The 20,778-nt window shown below is 38.4% G+C and overlaps 1 protein-coding gene across 3 annotated transcripts in view; it reads left to right on the top strand.

The window, feature by feature from the left end:
- The window catches only part of TNFRSF19 (TNF receptor superfamily member 19), an 89,335-nt gene that overhangs the window by 54,726 nt on the left and 13,831 nt on the right, over positions 1-20,778 (top strand). The window lies entirely within an intron of this gene.

The following is a 20,778-nucleotide window of genomic DNA, read 5'->3' as shown; positions in this document are numbered from 1 at the left end:
TACTTGAAGAAATAGTGTAAAAAGAACATAAAAGTTAGCAAAGGTGGTAAAAAATAAAAATTGAAAGCTTGAAGTCCTATGTTAAACAGGAATTAGGTATTTGTATTTATTTATTTATTTTTATTTTATTTTATTTTATTTTATTTTATTTTATTTTATTTTATTTTTGGAATTAGGTATTTTTAAAAGATTTTATTTATTTATTCATGAGAGACACACAGAGAGAAGCAGAGACACAGGCAGAGGGAGAAGCAGGCTCCCTACGAGGAGATCCATGCAGGACTCCATCTCAGGACCTCAGGATCACGACCTGAGCCAAAGGTAGAGGTGCTCAACCACTGAGCCACCCAGGGGCCTCAGGAATTAGGTTTTTAAGGATAATATCTGACTTTGGGGATTTAAAACATTATTTTAACTGCTTTTTAAAATTATTTTGATCATCTCAGAGATATTATTTTAAGTATTCATGAAAATTTTGTCTATATTATGAATCATTTAGCGATTTTCTTAAATATCCAAAAAATATCTTTTCCTGACACTATTATAATTACAATTATAATTAAAGGGAGGTTAGGCTTTTTTTAACTGCTGCAAAATATTTTTTTTAATTTATAGATATACAAATATCATACAAGAAGGTGTGCATAATTCAGTGAGTTTTGATGGATCTGTACACCTGTGTAATCATCTTCCCAATAAAGATGTAAAACACTGCTGTCATTTCTCTAAGAAAAAAAGTTCTGTTAAGTGATGACTTTGGAGTAACCTCAGAAGGGTTCACTTTATCTTACTTACTAGCTGTCATGAAGATGTGGTTTGAGCATTTTTTCATTCTCTCACATTTTAAAAAATGTATGCATATATATATATATTAGTCTTTTCTGAACACGTTCATTTTCTGTCATGAGACCCAAGAGCTACAGTATGAAATGTCGAATTTTGTCTTGAAAGGAGCAAAATCTTCAGTATCAAACTTAAAACTGTCATTGAAAATTAATCATGTCTAGAAAGCTTTATAGTGGTTACAGGAGGCATGCTTTTCTTTAAAATGAGAAAAATTCCTTTTTGGTATTAAGCTGATGTGTAATTGGTGTAATTCAGGAGATATGCCAGGGAGGACTTTCTGAATGCCTGATGCTCATCTTGACACAGTGGAATGATCGTAAAGACACCTCTGTGATGTTGTCATTTATCTGTGGGTCAGTCTGTCCACACGGTTGACTGACAAATATATTGAAGGCCTTCTCTGAACACTGATGTGGGTGCTGGCCCACAGCCAAATACACGGATGAAATTCTCAGTCCTCAAGGAGTTGGCATTCGAATGCTCCAGAGCTGGGGTATTATTTAAAATAAAGTGGTCAGGGAAGACCTCAATAAAGTGATCCTAGGGCAGGGCCCTGGAGGAGGGAAGGGAGTGAGTTGGACACAGCATGTTGGGACAGAGCCAGCAACATGCTTAGCAGAGCTGGAATCCAGTGGGGGTGGGGATGGACTTGGGGTGAGGGTGTAGACCACTGTAAGAGCTGGGAAGCCACTGTAAGGACCCTGGTCTGGCTATAGGAATGACATCGCCTGACTTAACTTTTAAAAAGTGTGTCTGGCTGCTGTTCAGAATAGACTTCAGAGGAGCAAGGGAAGAAGCAAGGGAACTAGTTAAACCCAGTATTTTTAACCGGTACAATAAATATAGGCACTTTGAGGAATAGGTTTCCTACCCTTTTCTCCAGATTTAATTATTAGTTTAATTAATTTAATTTAATCAGTTTAATGTAAATACATTTAATGAATTTAATTGTTAGTTACATTAATAATAGAATATTTGTTATATTTTGCTTGCTCTGTGTGATGCCAAAGAAAATTACAGAGGAATAGCATTTGATTGAGGTTTTTTTTTTTTTTTCCCTAAACTCCTGGAAGCCACAAAGTTGGAAGAGGCTAATTGAAGATTTTACATCAGTGCCATAAGATTTTAGTTCATCACAACTGTTTTATATTACTTTAGGGCCTAGGGACACAGATGAAGATCTGAACATTAAAATTGGGAGAGCTTCTCTCTAACTTCCAATACTAATTGGCACTGAAAGGACACTGTCACATAACACCCACTTTTATCATCCCTGGACAAATGGAGACCAGTATCCACTTGATGTTTCTCACCCTTTAGCTCATGTAACCTTCACCGTGAAGAAGACATGATTTTGAGTCCTGGTCGTAGCACTAACTCTTAAACTAGTTATTTAACTTTTCTGGGACCCTGGTTTTTCATGTACCAAATGAGGATTCTAATACTTTTAAAAGAGGAAACAAAGCATTGGTTGAATTCCTGAATCTGCTTCATATTCTAAGTCTCCAAAAAAACTAGACTCCTTCCAGCTTCACCCAGAGTTTTATTCTTTAACATAAATTATATCAACTGTAAAATTATAAAGAAATTAGTAGCAGTATCAATTCTGCCAGAGTAGGAGATAGAAAGAGACACAATCTACATTCAGATTTCCTTTTCAGTGTAGACCTAGCTATATGAAGCTGTGCATCAACATATATGCCTTTTCTTAGTTGGAAGTTAATGGGCAGAAATAATTTTAAGTTTCATTACCTTAGAATAATTTCACAGGAGATTACCTCTTCAAATACAGCAGTGAGGTAAATAAAAATTATCCACTTTACTAATAACAGGGAACCTAACAATTATAGGATGCAGTGTACTTAGGTGAAAGCATGCCTAGCTTGACCCTGCCCTTCTCCACTTGAGGCAAAATGAACAAGGTCATGCTTTTACAAGGACATGGCATCCAGGAGCCTAAATGGAGCCTGGCGCTCAAAGGGTTAAGCAGTCTGCGTGGGGAAGAGCCAGGGCAGGGGCCCAATTTCATATCTTTGTTCTAGTTCCCAGATGGCAACCCTGTCTCTTAGTCCCAATTGAAGCAAAACTATTTTTGAGCTTGTGTATCCTTCAGCACAGATGTTCAAGGCCATAATAACGTGTTTCTTTTATGGTGTCCTTTCTGTTTCTTGTGTAGAAGTTTCAAAGCTTCATTGTTTCATCGGTCAAATAAACACAGCAAGACCTTATAGGACTGTGGGATAATAAAAAGAAGAAAAACATCCTTGAAAGCAGGAAAAAATTGCTTCACTTTATCATACTTGCAGAGAAATACTAGAGACAATCTGCTGCCATTTTTGCGGCCTATAATTTTTTCAGTGTTAATTATGGCATTTATCATAATTAAAGTACCAAACAGTTAGGCTTATAATCTACCCAGCACTGAAGAGAAATTTAAAATAATGAGCTCGCTTTTGGCATAACAGACTTTCTCTGAATAGCACGTGGCAGTGAAAGTCTCTAGTCAACCCCATGGATCAAAATGTGGCCAGCAAGGGCCTGTTGTTCACCTCCCTGACGGGTCAGCTGCTCTCCTGTGATGTCTTCTCTGCTCCTCTTCTTTCTTTCTTTTTTTTTCCCCTCAAAGACATGCATGATAATATTTGTCCTATACAGTCCTAATGGGAAACAGACCTCTAGGCCCAGTGATCTTAGAGGCAAGATTAAGACTAGAAACAGAGTCTAGTGAAGTCATTTGCTAAGTCTCAGCTACTGTGATGTCAGCCTCCTGGAACAGACTTGCTACCTGGGATTTTCTCCCTTCCAGGGATGTTCTTCGTGTCGTGATGGGGCCTTGGGATCCCCTCTGGCCTCCAGCCCTTCAGATCACTCTCTTTCTGCCTCCCAAGCCTTCACAGATGCCTGTGTATCTGCTGCCAGCCTGGATCCCTCACCCACCACTCCAGCACCTCTCTTAGTAATACTCTTAACCCTTCGTCTGCTTAAACCCTATCACACTTGCTTTAGTCCTCTCACTGGGCTGCTGAGGGCCTGTATATCCCAGGTCCCTTTATTTGTTTATTTTTTTAAAAGATTTTATTTATTTATTCATGAGAGACACAGAGAGAGAGGCAGAGACATAGGCAGAGGGAGAAGCAGGCTCCCTGTGGACAGCCGGATGCAGGACTCGATCCCAGGACCCTGGGATTCTGCCCTGAGCTGAAGGCAGATACTCAACCACTGAACCACCCAGGTGCTCCAGGTCCCTTTAATTTCATTGCTGCATTTCAAATAGTGCGTTCCATGACATATGTATCTTAAAGAGTAGAAGCTCTGTCTTCATCTGTAATTCTCTTTTGTCTTGTTGAGAAAAAATACAGCTGTTCAGTTCAATACCTTATAAACATAGTTAATTTTCATTTTCAGATAGAAGTATTCACATTTTGCACTAATAAGTAAAATCCAAAGCCAAGGAGAGCCTGGGTGGTGCAGTCAGTTGAGTGACTGCCTTCAGCTCAGGTCAAGATCTCAGGGTCCTGGGATAGAGTCCTGCATCGGGCTCCCTGCTCAGCAGGGAGTCTGCTTCCCCCTGCACATTCTTTCTTTCTCCCTCTCCCTCTCTCTCTCCCAAACAGATAAATAAAATCTTTAAAAAAAAAAAAAGTCAAATTAAAAAAAGCAAAATCTTTGCCTCACTGTCACTAACAGAGTCAACAGTGATGGAATAAGCCCTCAGCCACATCCGTACCCTGGATTAATCTGTCTTCCCCTTCCCCTGTTGTCTCCGCAATGGTTCTGGGGAGCAAACCATGAAATATTATGGCTCTGAGTCCACACTTGGTCTTCATTGCTTAGGCAGCTCCCCAGCCAGTACTGTGTGGTCCAAACAAAACAGGCTCCCGTGGCCTACCAGTGGCCTGCACGCCCTGGCCTGGCAGGACGTAGGCCAATTAGGAAGCTGTGGTGTGCTGCTGAGGAGAAGATAAGTGAGAACCAGAATAGTGGCTGAAGGGAGGAAGAGGAGAAAGATCCAAGCATTTGGAAAGACAGTTTGCAAAGCAGTATACAGTGCCGATGTGGAAGAATAATCTAAAGTCACTATTTTTCTAGCAACGTAAATGCAAAGTACTTATTAGAGCAGTCAGAATGAATGATGACACTGGGGTTTTGGCTTAGGATCAAAACAAAACGATATTGGCACAATAACGCTTTGTATTTGGGTTGTTAAGTACCATCAACTTCCTTTGCAGTGTGAGTCGCCATCGACGCCAGTCTAGTACAGCAGCGTGGTGATGCCTGGAGCAGTGGAGGGGGACTGGGTGCTGCTGCCAGAGAGAAAGGAGCTGGGCTGCCCAAAAGGCAGATAAAACATGCACTCGGGTATTTAGTTGGAAGAGGTTTGCAATGGAGAATGGTGGTCTCAGCTGAAAGGGGAACCAAGCCTCTGTCCAGGTACAGACTCGGTGACATCTGTCTTAGTTTTTAAAACCAGTTTTTGTAAACACACAGGTTAGCAGTTCAGGTCAGAAAACGCACCAGGCTGTGTTGATGAGAATTAGAAATTGCCAATTCTCTACCTAATTTCATACCATCAGGTTATTGCCAGATAAATGCTGTTGCAGACTTCCTTAACACCTACAACGTACCCAACTTTGAGTGAGAATTTGACTCTCCAGGTAAAAATAAAAAGGTAAATCAAGAGTTAAGAGGCATAGGATAAAATATCACCAACATAGGATATCCCGTGGGCCAGTGGAAGGAGGCATCTGTCTTAACCCTTTTTAAAGATTTAATCTATGATTAAATGTGCATCTGTTTGCTTGTGAATGCTCTGCTGGGCCAGGCGGCTTCCAGGCGTCTTCCTCCTTCCCATCTCATTTCTTTACTCAAGTGCGAGTACTTCTCTGGCATGCTGGCAATCCAAAATGTCCAAGTGTCCATCTGAGTGTCACCAGACTCTGTCACAGACAGAGTCAAATTACCTTGTCCAACTAATTGGTCTTTTTTTTCTGCTATAATTTTGCAGTAAGGGAAGACCATTTATATATTTGAAGTAGAGGGGTGCCTGGATGGCTCAATCGGTTAAGCGTCTGCCTTTGGCTCAGGTCATGATCCTGGGGTCCTGGGATAGAGACCTGCATTGGGCTCCCTGCTCTATGGGGAGTCTGCTTCTCCCTCTCCCTCTGCCCCTACCACTCCCCTTGCTTATGCTCAATCTCTGTCTAATAAATAAATAAAATCTTTAAAAAACAATTGGCGGTAGAACCAGACAAATGTACATAAAAATGAGAAAACAGAGATTTCTTCTTCTCTGTCCCTTCCTTTTAGACATCATTTCTATTTGTCCTTTTTTCCTTCACTACCCTCTTTTTGCAAGTAATTTAAATACATACTGTTGTTTTTGCTTAGTGCTTTTTTGTTTCTGTTTATCTGTCACTATGTAGTTCATAAGTCCAGGGCACGGTCTTAGTGCCCAAGGATCTAGGAAGAAATACAATTCATATAGTTTTAGTTCATTCTCTCTAAATAGCTATGCCAGTAATACTTAATATAAGCCTTTTGAAAAAATGCAGAAATCTTGTACAAAAATTGGACTTGGTTGTAGAACTATCGGCTTGCATCTCATCCATGTAGAATTCTCTACAGGGGTATTTAAGGAAGAGTAAGTGCAGGTCCTGTACCTTGTCTTCTGTATGCCTTGAGTGAGAACATTAACCACGGGAGTTGCTTTAAACTCCTGTGCCTGAGCTCTGTGTTGTCAGGGCTACCACTGCTACTGATAGATATTCGAAATTTTTCTTGGGGCGCCTGGCTGGCTCAGTTGGTTAAGTGTCTGCCTTCAGCTCAGGTCACAATCTCAGGGCCTGGGATCAAGCCCTGCATTGGGCTCGATAGGGAGCCTGATTCTCACTTTGCCTCTGCTGCTAGCCCTGCTTGTGCTATTTCTTTCTTTCTCTCTGTCAAATAAATAAATAAATAAATAAATAAATAAATAAATAAAATCTTTTAAAAAATTTTTTAAAAATTTTATTTCCTTATCAAAGTCACAATATTCCTTGAAGTTTAGGTATTTTGTTAATTTTTTATTGTTATATAACATTGCTTAATATTACCAGGTTAGACCATATTGGTAGGACTCTTCGAGATACTTACATAAAAGCAGTGATAACTTTACTCTTACAAAAAAAAAAAAAAAAAAAAACTTTACTCTTACAAGAAATGCATCTAAACTTCTGGAAGGAACTATTTTGGCTTGTTTTTATTGTTAATTTTCCTTCTGAACTTGACAGTGCTTTAGGGATGTGTTATGAGGACACATGCATGAACAAGTAACTCATTCCATCAATTTATTCAACAGCCTGTCTACTATGCAGATGGTTTCAACTGGGTTAAAATTCCAGATTCTGACATAATAATAATTACAATACAGTGTCTGATTCTGAATAATAATGGGAAAAAAGCATGGCTAACACTTATAGAAATTATACTATATATGAGGTACGATGCCAACCCTTTAAGTAGGTTACTTCATTCAGTTCTCACAAAAATCCCTTCAGGTTGGTATTGTTATATCCTGATTTTACCAATAAAGAAACTGAAGCAAACAGTTGTATTTGCTGGTCATATGACTGCTAGTAAATTGCAAACTGGGGATTTGAACCCAGATCGTTTACTACACAGGTCTTAACCATTAGAATGTGCAGTGTTTTACAGTAACTTTTAAAGCCAGAAAAAGACAAAAAAGGAAGAAAGGATGAAGATATGCTGACACATATGGACCAGAAAGAGACTTCTGACTTAGTCCTTTTTAAAGATTTAATCTATGATCCTTCAGAATCAAAGTGCTTAAATTGGTCAACAAGCAGTGCTTCCAGTTCTAGCAGTACCTGCCAGCAGAGCCCCAGTAAAAACAGCAGGTCAGAACTTTGGAGTACTGGAGTGTTTGCTATTTTAGTTCTCACTTAGTAAATTCAGGTTCATGTAAACACAACTCAAATATGCTCTACATGTATGAGCTGTTTACTGCTAGAATCTGCTCAGTTATTATGTATATTAATTTATCTGGACAATCATTGGTACCATTTTTTGCTTCAGCAATGGGTCTAATTAAAAGCAACTATTCTATATAACTAAAATATTGATGCTGCATTCTTATCTTTAACCCCTTGATTCATAACTGTTCTTTCAGTACCAAAGTATTAACAATCACTTGCCTTATTTTACTCTCTGAAAGATGATTTTAAACCACTGACTTTAGTGAAGATTTTGCAAGAACAGAGATAAAGTTGTAAATAAGAACTGATAACTGATGGACCTGTTATTTAAGGAACTTTATACTCTTCTAATTACACACCTGTTCTATTCTAAAAAACTTGGCACAGTATTTTGATGAAAACTTTCCAGAAGGCAATAAAAGGCTTCGATATTCATATAACTGATGTTTTAATTGCAATATTTGAACCTTTCTTTCTATAATTCAATGGAATTACTGGAATCATTTTTAATAATCTAAGGGAGATTACTATTTAAATGACTTCTTAGAAGAATAATAGAATAAATGTAAATGTGAAGGACATTCCTTAGTGCTTTAAATTTAAGAATGAATATATTTTCCTCTTCCCTCCCCACTCCCCCAAGAAGGGCATTTCACATTTTCTTCATGGTTTCCTTCCAACGAACATGGTAACAGGCTGACAATGGCAATAAAACAGTGATGGGCAGGCAGCCCAGAGGAAAACAGAGATCAATCAAGTCAGAGCTGGCAGATGGAGAGAAGGCTCAAAGATCCTTCATGGGAGCTCTCAGGGTCACCCGCTCTGCACTGCCCTAAATAACAGAGTAGTATCCATCCCATAATGCCACAGAGAGCCTGTCAGTGCCATTGCAATATACTAGATTTCATATAGATGGATTTATTTTGGGTTCCAAAGATATCCTTTCGGCTTTCCCATTCTACTTTGCTTACATTCAGTGGCCCTTCATACAGCCTGGCCAGGTGGGAAATAAAGGTGTAAAAGTTTACTTCTCACGGGTGGGTTCTCTTTATGGTACAGCCATATTTGTTGGTCATCTGGGTTAGTATTCAGAGCAAGCTTGAGGCCACTTTGGGATTCTGCCTTGATTCACTTGCATTTATTTTTTTTTAAAGAGGGATAAAAATTTTTAATTGTTGAAATATATTGGTAAATTGAGTAATCTACATTGTAGTACTAAGTGGCTACACATGGTCATCCTCAAATTAAGAACTTTCCTAATACCCCACTAACCATCAATCACAAGTCCTTGAAAATACTATAGGATTAACTTGATGAGATGCTGTGATCACACAAAGGAGAATGGGAGAATCAATGACTGCAAAGGATTCACAAAAGAACTGGTGATTCGTACAGTGCCTAGGCGTGAGCTTCGGAGAAGGAATCCAGCTCACCAGTGCTGATGTATCAGCAGATGTTCTTACAACATGGCTCCGCAGTGGAAGAGGGCTTGCAGGGCTGTGCTTTTGTGGATGCTCTCTCAGTTCAAAAAAGAAAATCAATTAAAAAAAAAAACCATATAGGGCATGACCTTGGAAACTCAGCACTCAGAGCATGGTGAAAAATTGGCCTGACATGATGAACTTTTGGTTCTACATGCACACAACTGGCTGTCCTAGTTACAGGTGTTAGAATATACTCCAGCCAGTGTTCACTTGTCACAGATGCTGATGAACAGAGATCTCAAGCTAAAAAACATATATATATATATTTGGGTGATGCTTCAAAAGTAAAGTCAGAATGGTTCCTTAGGAAAAAGATGCAAATCCTAGTCTGATTCTCCTATTATTCATTTGAGAAATGTTACTTTTTAAAATCAAATAATCTTGTGTAAGTAATGGGATCTTGCTTACATCATTATTTCTATTTATTATAAACTTCCACTGAGCTTTGCTCCTATAATTTTACTTGGTGACATCATATTTGAAAATCACATTTTGGTTTCATCTTTATTCAAAGTTTCTCATTCAACAGTCAATTTGTAAGTAGTTACAATGGGCAAGGTCACAGAAATAGAAACTGACAATCAAGCAGTACTTCCCTGTTCTCCTTCCATCTCCACCCCCTTGTAATGTCTGATCTGCTTTCTGACTCTGTCACTTTGCCTATTCTAGATGTTTCATATAAGGAATGATATTAATATTTGTCCTTTTGTGTCTGGCTTATTTCACTTAGCACAATGTTTTCAAGATTTGCTTATGTCACACCATGTATTGAATTTTCCCGTTTTTTTAAGGCTTAAAAACATCATTTTATGTATATGCCACATGTGTGTTATCCAGTCATTTGTTGATAGATGATTGGGTTGTTTCCACCCTTCAGCCATTGTGAATAATATTGCTGTGAACACTGGCATAGAAGTATCTATTTGAGTCCTTGTTTTCTGTTCTTTTGAGTATGGACCTAGGAGTAAAAGTGCTGGGTGGTACTGTAATTCCGTGTTTAACTTTTGGAGGACTTTTGCCAGACTGTATCCTCCAGTAGCTGTATCACTTACATTCCCACCAGTAATGTACACCTCTGTACCAATCCTTATTTTCTGTTTTATCATCATCATCATCCTAGTAGGTGTGAGGTGGTATCTCATTGTGGTTTTTATTTGCATTTCCCTAATGACTAATGATGTTGACTATCTTTTCTTGTGCGTATTGGGCATTTGTATACCTTCTTTGGAGAAATGTCTATTTAAGTGCTTTGCCCATTTTGGATTGCTTGCTTTTTGTTGTTGGATTGTAGGAGTTCCTTATATATTCTGAGTATTAAACACTACTCAGATACATAGTTTGTAAATATTTTCTCACATTTCACGAGTTGTCAGCATCCTTGATGATGTCCTTAGAAGCACAAAGTTTTTGATTTTGATAAAACCCAATTTATCTGTTTTGCTTTTGTCGCCTGTGCTTTTGGTATATATTTAAGGAACTATTGCCAAATCCAAGGTCATGAAGATTTTTTCCTCTATGTTTTCCCCTAGGAATTTTATAGCTTTTACTTTTAAATTTAGGTCTTTGGTTCATGTATTAATCTTTTAATACATGAGATAGGATCCAACTTCATTCTTTTGCATGTGGATATCCAGTTTTCCCACCACCATTTGTTGAAGAGACTGTTCTTTCTCCCATTGAACAGTTTTGGTACTCTTGTCAAAAATCAGTTGATCATTGTTGTATGGGTTTATTTCTGGGCTGTCAGTCATATCCCATTGGTCTGTATGTCTATCCTTATGTCAGTACCATACTTTCTGATTATTCTAGCATTTATGGTAAGTTTGGAATTTAGGAAGTGTGAATCCTCCAACATTGTTCTTTTTCAAGACTGTTTTGGCTATTTAGAATTCTTTGAAGTTCAGTATGAATTTTAGGATTTTTTTTTCATTTCTGCAAAAAAAAAAAAAACCATTGGGATTTTGATAGAGGTTGCATTCAATTGCATGTATCACATTGTTATTTTTTAATGGAGTTTTTACTTAAATCTGTACTTTTTAAAAAGCAAGCTCTACACCCAGTGTGGGGCTTGAACTCACAACCCCGAGATCAAGAGTTGCATGCTCTACTGATTCAGCCAGCCAGGCACCTTATGTATGTCACTTTGGATTGTATTGTCATCTTAACAATATTAAATATTCCAATCTATCAACATGGGATGTCTCTCCATTTATTTGTAAATCCATTTATTCTGCCATTTCTTTCAGCAATGTGTTGTAATTCCCAGTGTCCAAGTTTTTACCTCCTTAAGTTTATTTTGTGGAGGGTTTGGTGTCTATCTTTATAAGGACTCTTGATCTGTGGTTTTCTTTCTCTGTAGTGCCTTCATCTACATAGGGTAATTCTGGCCCCCTAGAAAGTTTGAAGGTGTTCTCTCTTCTTCATTTTTTGGGAAGAGTTTGAGAAGGAGTGATGTGAATCCTTCTTTAAATATTTGGTAGAATTCATCAGTGGAGTCATCAGGTCCTGGGCTTTTCTTTCCTGGGAGGTTTTTGATGACTGATTCTGTCTCCTTACTTCTAATAGGTTTCTAATAGGTTCTGATTTTCTATTTCTTCTGTCTCATTTTTGTTGGTTTGTATATTTCTAAGAATTGTTCATTTCATCTGGTTTATCCAGTATGTTGGTATGCAGTTGTTTGTAGTATTCTCTTATAATCCTTTTTATTTCTATAAAGTCAGTTGCAATGTTCTCTTTCATTTCTGATGTTAATAATTTATATCTACTCCCTTTTTAAAGTCAGTCTGAAGTTTTGTCAATTTTGTTGAACTTTTCAAAGATCAGCTCTTGGGCTTGTTGATTCTCTGTATTGTTTTTCTACTCTATTTCATTTATCTCTGCTCTAATTCTTATTATCTCCTCCCATCTGCTAGCTTTTGGGTTCATTTACTCTTCTTTTTCTAAATGTCTTTGAAAGCTGAAGTTTAAATTATTAACTTTAGATCTTCTTTTTCAATATAGACTTATACTGCTATAAATTTTCCTCTAAGATTCCCTTTTGCTGCATCCCATAGGTTTTGTTATGCTGTGGCTTTCAAACCTTTTCATTCATCTCAAAAGGTTTTCTAACTTCCCTTGCAATTTCTTCCTTCACTTATTATTTAAGAGCATATTGCTTAATTTCTTCATATTTGTAAGTTTTCCTGTTTTCCTTCTGTTAGTGATTTCTAGTTTCATTCCTTCGTGATTAGAAAAGGGACTTTGCCTGGTTCAATTTTTAAAACTTTATTGAAACTTGTTTTGTGACCTCACTTATGGTCTATCCTGAATAATATTCTATGTGCACTTGAGAAGAATGTGTATTCCACTGTTGTTGACTATATCCTGTTATTCTTAGAATAGAATCCAGACTCCACACTACAGTCTTTAAATCCCTCCATGAACTGACCCTGACCAGCTTCCCTGACATCACATCTCCCTCCACTTTCCTCTTAGTTCTTGCTCAGGAAATACTTTTATTTCCTGAGTTATTAATTAACTTTAACTTAATAATTTAGTGTAATAATAATGTGTCTTTTGATAGCATGTGAAACAATATATCTTTGTGAAAAGTTTTAAAATATATGGGAAACGCTTATATATGAAACTTAAAGCAGCATTATTACAATACCCAAAAGGCAGAGAGAACCCAAATGTCCATCATCTGATGAATGGATAAACAAAAGCAGTATATCCAAAGCATGGACTGGTATTCAGCCATAAAAGGAATGAAGTTCTTTTACATGCTACAGAATGGTTGAACCATGAAAACATTATGCTAAGTGATAGAAGCTAGACACAAAAGGCCACATAATATTGTATGATTCCATTTAGATGAAATATCCAGAATAGACAAATCATAGAGACAGAAAGGAGATTAGTGCTTACCAGGAAGTGGAAAGAAAGAAAAATGTAGATTGACTGCTTAATGGGTATAGAGTTTCCTTCTGAGGTGATGAAAATGTTCTAGAATTAGTGGTGATGGTTGCACAACATTATGAATATACCCAATGTCAAAAGTGGTAAATGTTATGTATATTTTACCACAATAAAAAAAATCAGTCCAGTATATATATATATATATATATATATCACATATATATACACATATATATATACATATATATGTATATACACACACACACAGAAAAAGCTAATTTTGGAATAATATTTCTATCAGTTACTAAAAAGCAAACCACATAGTTCTAAGACCAAAGTCCAAGATGAAAAGAAATAAATGAGGAAGGCTCACTCTTGACATTTATACAATGTCAGAATGCTTGATATAAAGTGGATTAAAAAAATCCAACTATTTTGTTTAGTGGCAGACTCTTTTGTGGTACATCTGGAATTCATATGTTGAGTGCTAACATAGATATTTTTGTTTATCCAGTTTCGATTAACAAGATAAAGCTTACACTCCATAACTGTACCCTCGCCTCAATTAACATTGCAAAGAGTTCTTTGTTAGTATTTTTTGTTGTTGTTAAAGAGCATTACTAGAAATGGATTCATCAGGTTTTAATTTTGTTAAACCTTTATTTGATACAGGATTTTTATCAGTGGTGATAGAAGAGTATAGACAACAATGGATTGAATTGTAGTTTACTTGAAACAAACATAAATGTCAAATATAAAATATTTCAGTGAAAATTATTAGGAAATGCCTAAATTGTATGTTTATGTTTCAGAACTAATTGTCAGTTGAATTACATGTGCCAGAATATGGTTATCAATGCTCACACTTCCAATTATGTTGGAGAGACATGTTATAGGGAAGGAAATCTGATGTATTATTTATTTGCATGTGCTAAACTCTCTGATGAAAACACAAGGTATTACTGAAATCTTGAAAACAGAAACTCAGAAAATACAGTTCATTTACAGCTTGTTTTTCCCTACTGTATTTATTTGCTTCTCATCTAATTATATCATAGAGATCTTAAAAATAACACTTAAAAAGATCATACATTATCTTTCCCTGCAAAAAAAAAATACAATAGCCTCTAATCTTGGGGATAAGACAGTTTGAATTTGTGAAGCTAGGTTTGTGTTTTAAATTAAGTCAAGTTATTTTGTATATGTTAGCTGATTAAGTAGAATTTACTGGTCTGTACAAAACTGGAGCCAAGAATCCTTCACACTATAGTAAATTTTTTGCTCTAAATGGTTGCAAAAAAGCATAGCAAAATTTACAAAAAAAAAAAAAAAGCATAAGTTTTGGAGCCAGAGACAAATTAGACTCACATCTAGATCCAACCACCCAATATTTGTTTGATATTAAAAAATATATATGTAGAGCCTTCTTCATGTACAAAACCCTAACTGTAAAGGATTATTATGACTTTTCAAAAGCAAGTAAGTAAGAGGCTGGCCCTCTGTAGGTGTTTGGCATACGGAAGCCAGGATGGTGTTTTGATAATCTGGGTAGCTGTCTCCAAAAAATAATTATGGGTTCTTGTCATTAACAGTTCTGTAGATGCCTATGTCATTTTCTGCATACTTCTGCATAGTTTTAGGGGGAGAGGCTCAGTAAAAAGATAAGATTAGTGTGCCTGATTTGATAAAATGAAAAGAATGCTTAATCATTCCCTTTTATCCAATTCAGCTAGTAATCAGTTTCCAAAATTAACACCAAAGCGGCTTTCACTGGAAGATGTGCATGGCCTCCCAAAGGTCCTCCCTTTTCTAGCTTCTTTGGTAATTCATTATAAATTAGTCATCATGATGGATGTATTGTTAACTAAGGTTATATTTGACATATAATAACTAAAATAAGACCCCTTTGTGATGAGTCCTTGGAGTACTAATTAAAACTGACTAGAGAAGGTGAAGTTTCTGTCTCATATTCATTCTGCAGGGATAATCAATAATCTTCAAGTTTTGTGTGTTGATAAATCCAAGCAACCCTTGCTCTTTCACCTGTGGTCACATTAACATCACATAAAGAGCATGTAAGTGGAACTGTTATTTGCTGCCAGCTGTTTCCATCTGCACCGTCACCAGCTGGGGAGCCAAGGGTGGAAGCACGTGAGGCAAAGACACTGGTGGCATAATCTCACCTTATTAATTAGAGAGGTCCCTGTTAAATTAACTTTTGGCTCTTTAGAATCTTCCAGTTTCTTTCACAAGTGTTCATTCATCCCATCATTTATCAAAGACACATGGGCACCAGCTATGGTGGTGGATGGTATAGATATGGTAGTGGACAACACTGATGAAAATCCCTGCCCTTGTGGAAGCTGAATTTAAGTGGGAGGTGAAATTGATTCAGGTAGAAGCTAAGTTGCTATTACAAGGACACCCAAAAACATTGCCGCCTAGTTACATAAGATAGATGTTCCCCTCTCCATCTGGCAGTAGTGTGACCAGTCCAGCATGGAGGAGCAGGTCTGCTGCAGGTTGTCATTCAGAGGCCAGCTGCTGACTCCGCAGCACGTTCCCAGCCTTTGGATATCTTCCTCATCAGTAGGATCAAGACTGGGCATAATCTAGCCATATCCAGCTTGCAGTCCACAGAGAAGAGGATGTCTCGGGCAAGCAATCTGTCCCTAAATCGGAGATGACACATACTTTGTGCATCACTTCTGTTCATCCCTCCCATCCCCTGTTGCCTCTAACTTAGACATATCATCATGCCTAGCTGCAAAGGAGTCTGGAAAATATGGCCTCTGGCCAGGCCCCACTTAAACACAAGCCCAATGGGTATGTTTGGGGACACAGGATGGGTTCCAGCGGAGAGAATGACAATGAACCAAACAAGTTAAACACATAAAGTGCCAGAGGGCAGTGAGGACTAGGAAGGTAAAGCAAGCAGGAAAGGGGGTAGGAAGCACTGGTGAGACGCTGTAGTTTTAAAGAGTTTGGTGGGGGGGGAGTCTTGCTAAGTGGGTGATGTTTGCAGAAGGACAGCTGAAGGAGTCATCTGTGCAGCCCGGGATGAGCCTAGCCCATAGGCCGTGAGCAGGAGAGGTCTGTGGGGACAGAGCGTTTGTGGAAGGAAGCGAGGAGGTCGGGACTATCAGAGGTTGTAAGAGGTCATCTTTTGGACTCATTATGGAGTTTAAGATGCATCTCCATTCCAAGTAGAGATCTTCAAATAAGTTATTAGATGAATCTAGAGTTCAGGGAAGCAGCCCAGACTGGAAATAAAAATTTTAGAGTAGTAAAATACAGCATCCTACTCAATCTTATTCTTTACCTATTCTTTAATGTGAAGGCCTTGGGTGTTTCTGTAGGAAGAAATCAGCCAGGCCACAGATCACAGGACTTTCTTTTTTTTTTTTTTTTTTAAACACTCCCTTTTATTTATTATAGTCACAGAGAGAGAGAGGCGCAGAGACACAGACAGAGGGAGAAGCAGGCTCCATGCACTGGGAGCCCGACGTGGGATTCGATCCCAGGTCTCCAGGATCACGCTCTGGGCCAAAGGCAGGCGCCAAACCGCTGCGCCACCCAGGGATCCCCACAGGACTTTCTTAATAGCCAACATGTCCAAGTGTGCATGGCCGCTCACTCCACAGGAGCTCATCTGGCCTGTGAGATGCTCAGCCTCCTTGATGGTGGATCTGGTATCTACTTGAGCCACTATTTAGTCTTCTCTATGAGGAAACCAAGCCTCAGAAGTCTTGTCCGTGGCCAGGGGGGAAAGCAGTGAGAGCTAAAACAGGGAGGCCAGTTTCCTTCCTCCCACGTCAGCCCTCCTTGAGGAGGGCTCTTGGTCAGGAGGATGCTCTGGGAAGAAGGATCTTCTGTTGAGCAGGTTTGTAAACAGCCTGCTAGGAAGTCAACATGGTTACACATGTAGGGAGATCGGGAGTAGCAGACCTATGGAATTACAAATGAAACCCCCCAGAGCACACATCGGAGCCTGATACTTCTGAACCTTCCCAGACTCATCATAAACATTCCTCTCCTCCTTGCCTCAGTGACACTCAGGCATTGCTCTGTGTGCCTGCTGTGGGCATGCAAGATGAGATCCACACTGAGGCCGAGTGGCCCTGAAATGCTTTCTCGGGGCAGATGCACTCATGCTGAACTGGCTTCATGCACAGCCGGACAGTCTGCCATTCAGAAAATCCCCTGATCTCTCCATGACCTGGCTGGTTTCTCCCAGCAGAAGTGGGCATGGCCTGCACATACACAGGAGCCACATTTTGCTAATCTTTTCCTGGCAAAATGTGTTACTCACTCAGAAGCTACATGCATCCATGGGCCAGCATGGCCCACTGGAGAGGATCCCAAAGTCTGGTTTCAGTTCTCGAGCCATCTTACTTTGTGGTCTAACCTTGAGCAAACTACCCTAAGTCTTGGTTTTCTCATCTTATACAATGAGGGCCATCAGTGCATTGTCACAGCTTTGCCTGGTTGTAAGGGGAATGAAATCCCTGGAGGTCTGTTAGCAGTGTCCAGGGCTAGAATAGCACCCAAAGCCTACAGAAGCTCATTCCGGTCAGGTCTGTGGCCTGCACATTGAGTTCCTAATCTTTTAAGACTTTTCCTTGACTGGTCAGGGTCCAGTAACACAGACCTCTCCATGATATGTGTCTCTCCAGCTACATTCTGAAGCTGTTTAGGGGGTAAGATGTAAGGAGACTATCTCTGCAACTTGGATATTTTGCACCTTGGTCACACTCCGAAGAAGGTAAAAGACTTGTATAAAAACGATTGCCAGACTTTGTTGGTGACCTCTGTTTCCTCTTCTTCTGTTCAGATTCTCATTCAACTTATTTAATGTCTTATAGGATGTCTAAGTCACAGTTAGGTACTCAGTATGTAATTGTTCCGCTAGGCCGAACTCCTAAGGAAATGTATAGTATAAAATTTGCACTTATCTAATGTAATATAAAATTTAAGTTAAGAAAACAGTTCTCACTCTGAAGTAACTTTGCCGGAGGGTATTGCTAAGATTATAGTGGAATTTAATAACTTAATTAGGGTAAGAGATGTCTTTGTATTCCAGAAAAGTTAAAACTTTCCAAAGACTGAACATTCCTGTTCTCTGTTCTTTAGAAGTACTATCAGAATCCTAATAAGGTACGGGTAAAATTCCTTGCAGGCATTCAATACGCTTGGTCAACTATGGACAGGGAATTTAGTCGAGGCATGTGAGTGGAAAGAATCTTTAACCTCAGTATCATTGTAGCGGTCACAGGTCAGCAAAACAATATTTTTTAGTTTGTAGTAGAGAAATCTTTTTCTGAGAAATCATCAGCAACACCTCAAATAACCAGAATTTAATAGAGTAGAAGCCACTTCATATAATTGATACTCACCTCCTCCTCCCTCTCTCCCCCTCCCCTCCTTTTATTTCTTTTCTACTCAAATCAAAAAGAGTTATAAGGAAATAGGCTTTTAGCAGAAATTTATGTGAATTAGTGGTTCTTAAATGATAGACAGCCCAGTCTTCCATAGTGTCCACATAAATGTCTGCATTTCTGTGATGATGGAGCCTAAAAATGATGAGCCCATTTTCTATAAAATAGATTGCTTGCTGTAACTGTTGTCGTAAACTTGTACATATAAACAAAAATCCAGAATGTGGTTTCCAGAGCCCTGCTTCCCATGGAGACCTCTCTGAGACCTTTTCTTATTAGGTGTCAAACGTTGAGAGGTAAAACTATTATGTTTTTCTTGTTCATCTTCAGATGCTACTTCCAGGGAGATGTAGAGAGAAGGGGCTTTACTGAGTGCACTCTTTAAAAAAAATCGATGTTATTATGGCAACTGGATATCATTGAGATTACGATATTAGTACCCTACCATGGAAAGATATTTATTCCTAAGACTTTTATGATTCACTTGGGGAAAATAGATCTTGAATCACAAACCACCAGACTCAAAATCCCCATCAGAGGTATTTTAGCATGTTTATAAAGTTCCTTTCATATGAAGGTACATAAGTTGACTAATATACTTAAAAAGAAGTTAAACAAGAACTTAAAGAATGCTAATCATGATTCTACTTTAATGGGAAGTCCCAATTCTTAGTAGGGTTTTCCTAAATATCCAGTAGCATGTGAATGAATGAGCTGAATTCCATAGTTACAACAGAGTTAGGAACTTTGAGATCTTCACCTCAAATCATGTACTGTGTTGCATTCTGACAATAGCTCTTGCTAAAGCCCTGCATTGGAGCTGGTTTATTTGAGGAAGAATTTCAACTGATCTCGCTCTGAAGTCAACCACCTTTTTCACAAACATAAGCAAGGTGGCAGTTTTCCACAACTGCACCATTTGGTCCAAACAGATAAGAATTCCATTTCCCAAATCCCTTACCCTGTGGGGTAGCCTACTATTTCCCTTGCGCAGGATATGAATTCCTATTCGGTTATTGATTTGTCAGTGTTTGTACAGCTGTGCCTGTGTTCATATATCCTCCTGTGAATTTGTCCACTGATAGAGGCTGTTTCAGATTTAGATTTAATCTCTATCAGGTCAGGGATGTAATTTGTTTAACTTGCTGTATGATGCACTTCAGTTTGTGCTGTTTGATGATTATAGGATGTCTATATAGCTACAAGTGGTAAATATATTTTATGAATATGAAACATGTTTACGAACAAATATCTTTTAAAATGTATGATTGGATTGTGATTCTTAATCATCCAAGCCCAAGGCATATAGCTTAGGTGCCTTCTGGGTAGCAATAGAAGACTTTTATCAATGTGGCCCCAGAATTCTTGAGCCTAGAAATACCAAAATTTGATGTTCCTGGATGATCACTCCTGCTTTCCTATTTTTATCAGTCAATATTACTAGCTCAGAAATTTCTGATTCTAGCCTCAGGTGTCATATAGTGGAAATCAGTCTGATGGGATTGGAGAGATGTGTAGCCAGGGACGAGAAGAAAGGTACCAAATAATGAGTTGGCTTGCATCTAGGTGCCACGCTGCACAAATGGAGATATAAACCTTTAATGTCTAGGATTGTGATATCCATACAACTGCCATTAGCCGTATGTGGCCAGTGAGCACCTGAAATGTGCTTAGTCCAAAAGGAGATGGTGATGTCCATGTGAAATCACATTGGACTTTGAAAGTTTTGTACAAATAGAGAATGTAAACTATGTCATTAATAATTTGTACATTGACTACATGAAAACAATATATTTTAAGATATATTGGGTTAGGTAAAATAGATAAATTTTACCTGTTTGTTTTACTTTTTTTAACATGGCTTCTAGACAACTTCAAATTACACGAGGGACGCATGTTATGTTTCTCTCAGGCCACAGTGATCTGGAGTAACCCTCAGCCTTGCAGGAGCCCCCACTGAGTGGCACTAAGGAAGTGAGAGCATCCGCAGGGAGCAGAAGGGCCCACCTCATCTTGCAGGGCAGGTACCCAGAGGAGGAAAAGGCATAACTGCCTGTCTGTTTAGGCTTCAAGCTCTCTCAGATTCTTCTCAGGTTAGTTAGTAGGTTATGAATTGACTGCACTTAATATAGATTTCTA

This window comes from Canis aureus, chromosome 24 (genome assembly GCF_053574225.1).
Source record: "Canis aureus isolate CA01 chromosome 24, VMU_Caureus_v.1.0, whole genome shotgun sequence".
NCBI classification, from domain to species: domain Eukaryota; kingdom Metazoa; phylum Chordata; class Mammalia; order Carnivora; family Canidae; genus Canis; species Canis aureus.
This window is presented reverse-complemented; position numbering and strand designations above follow the sequence as displayed.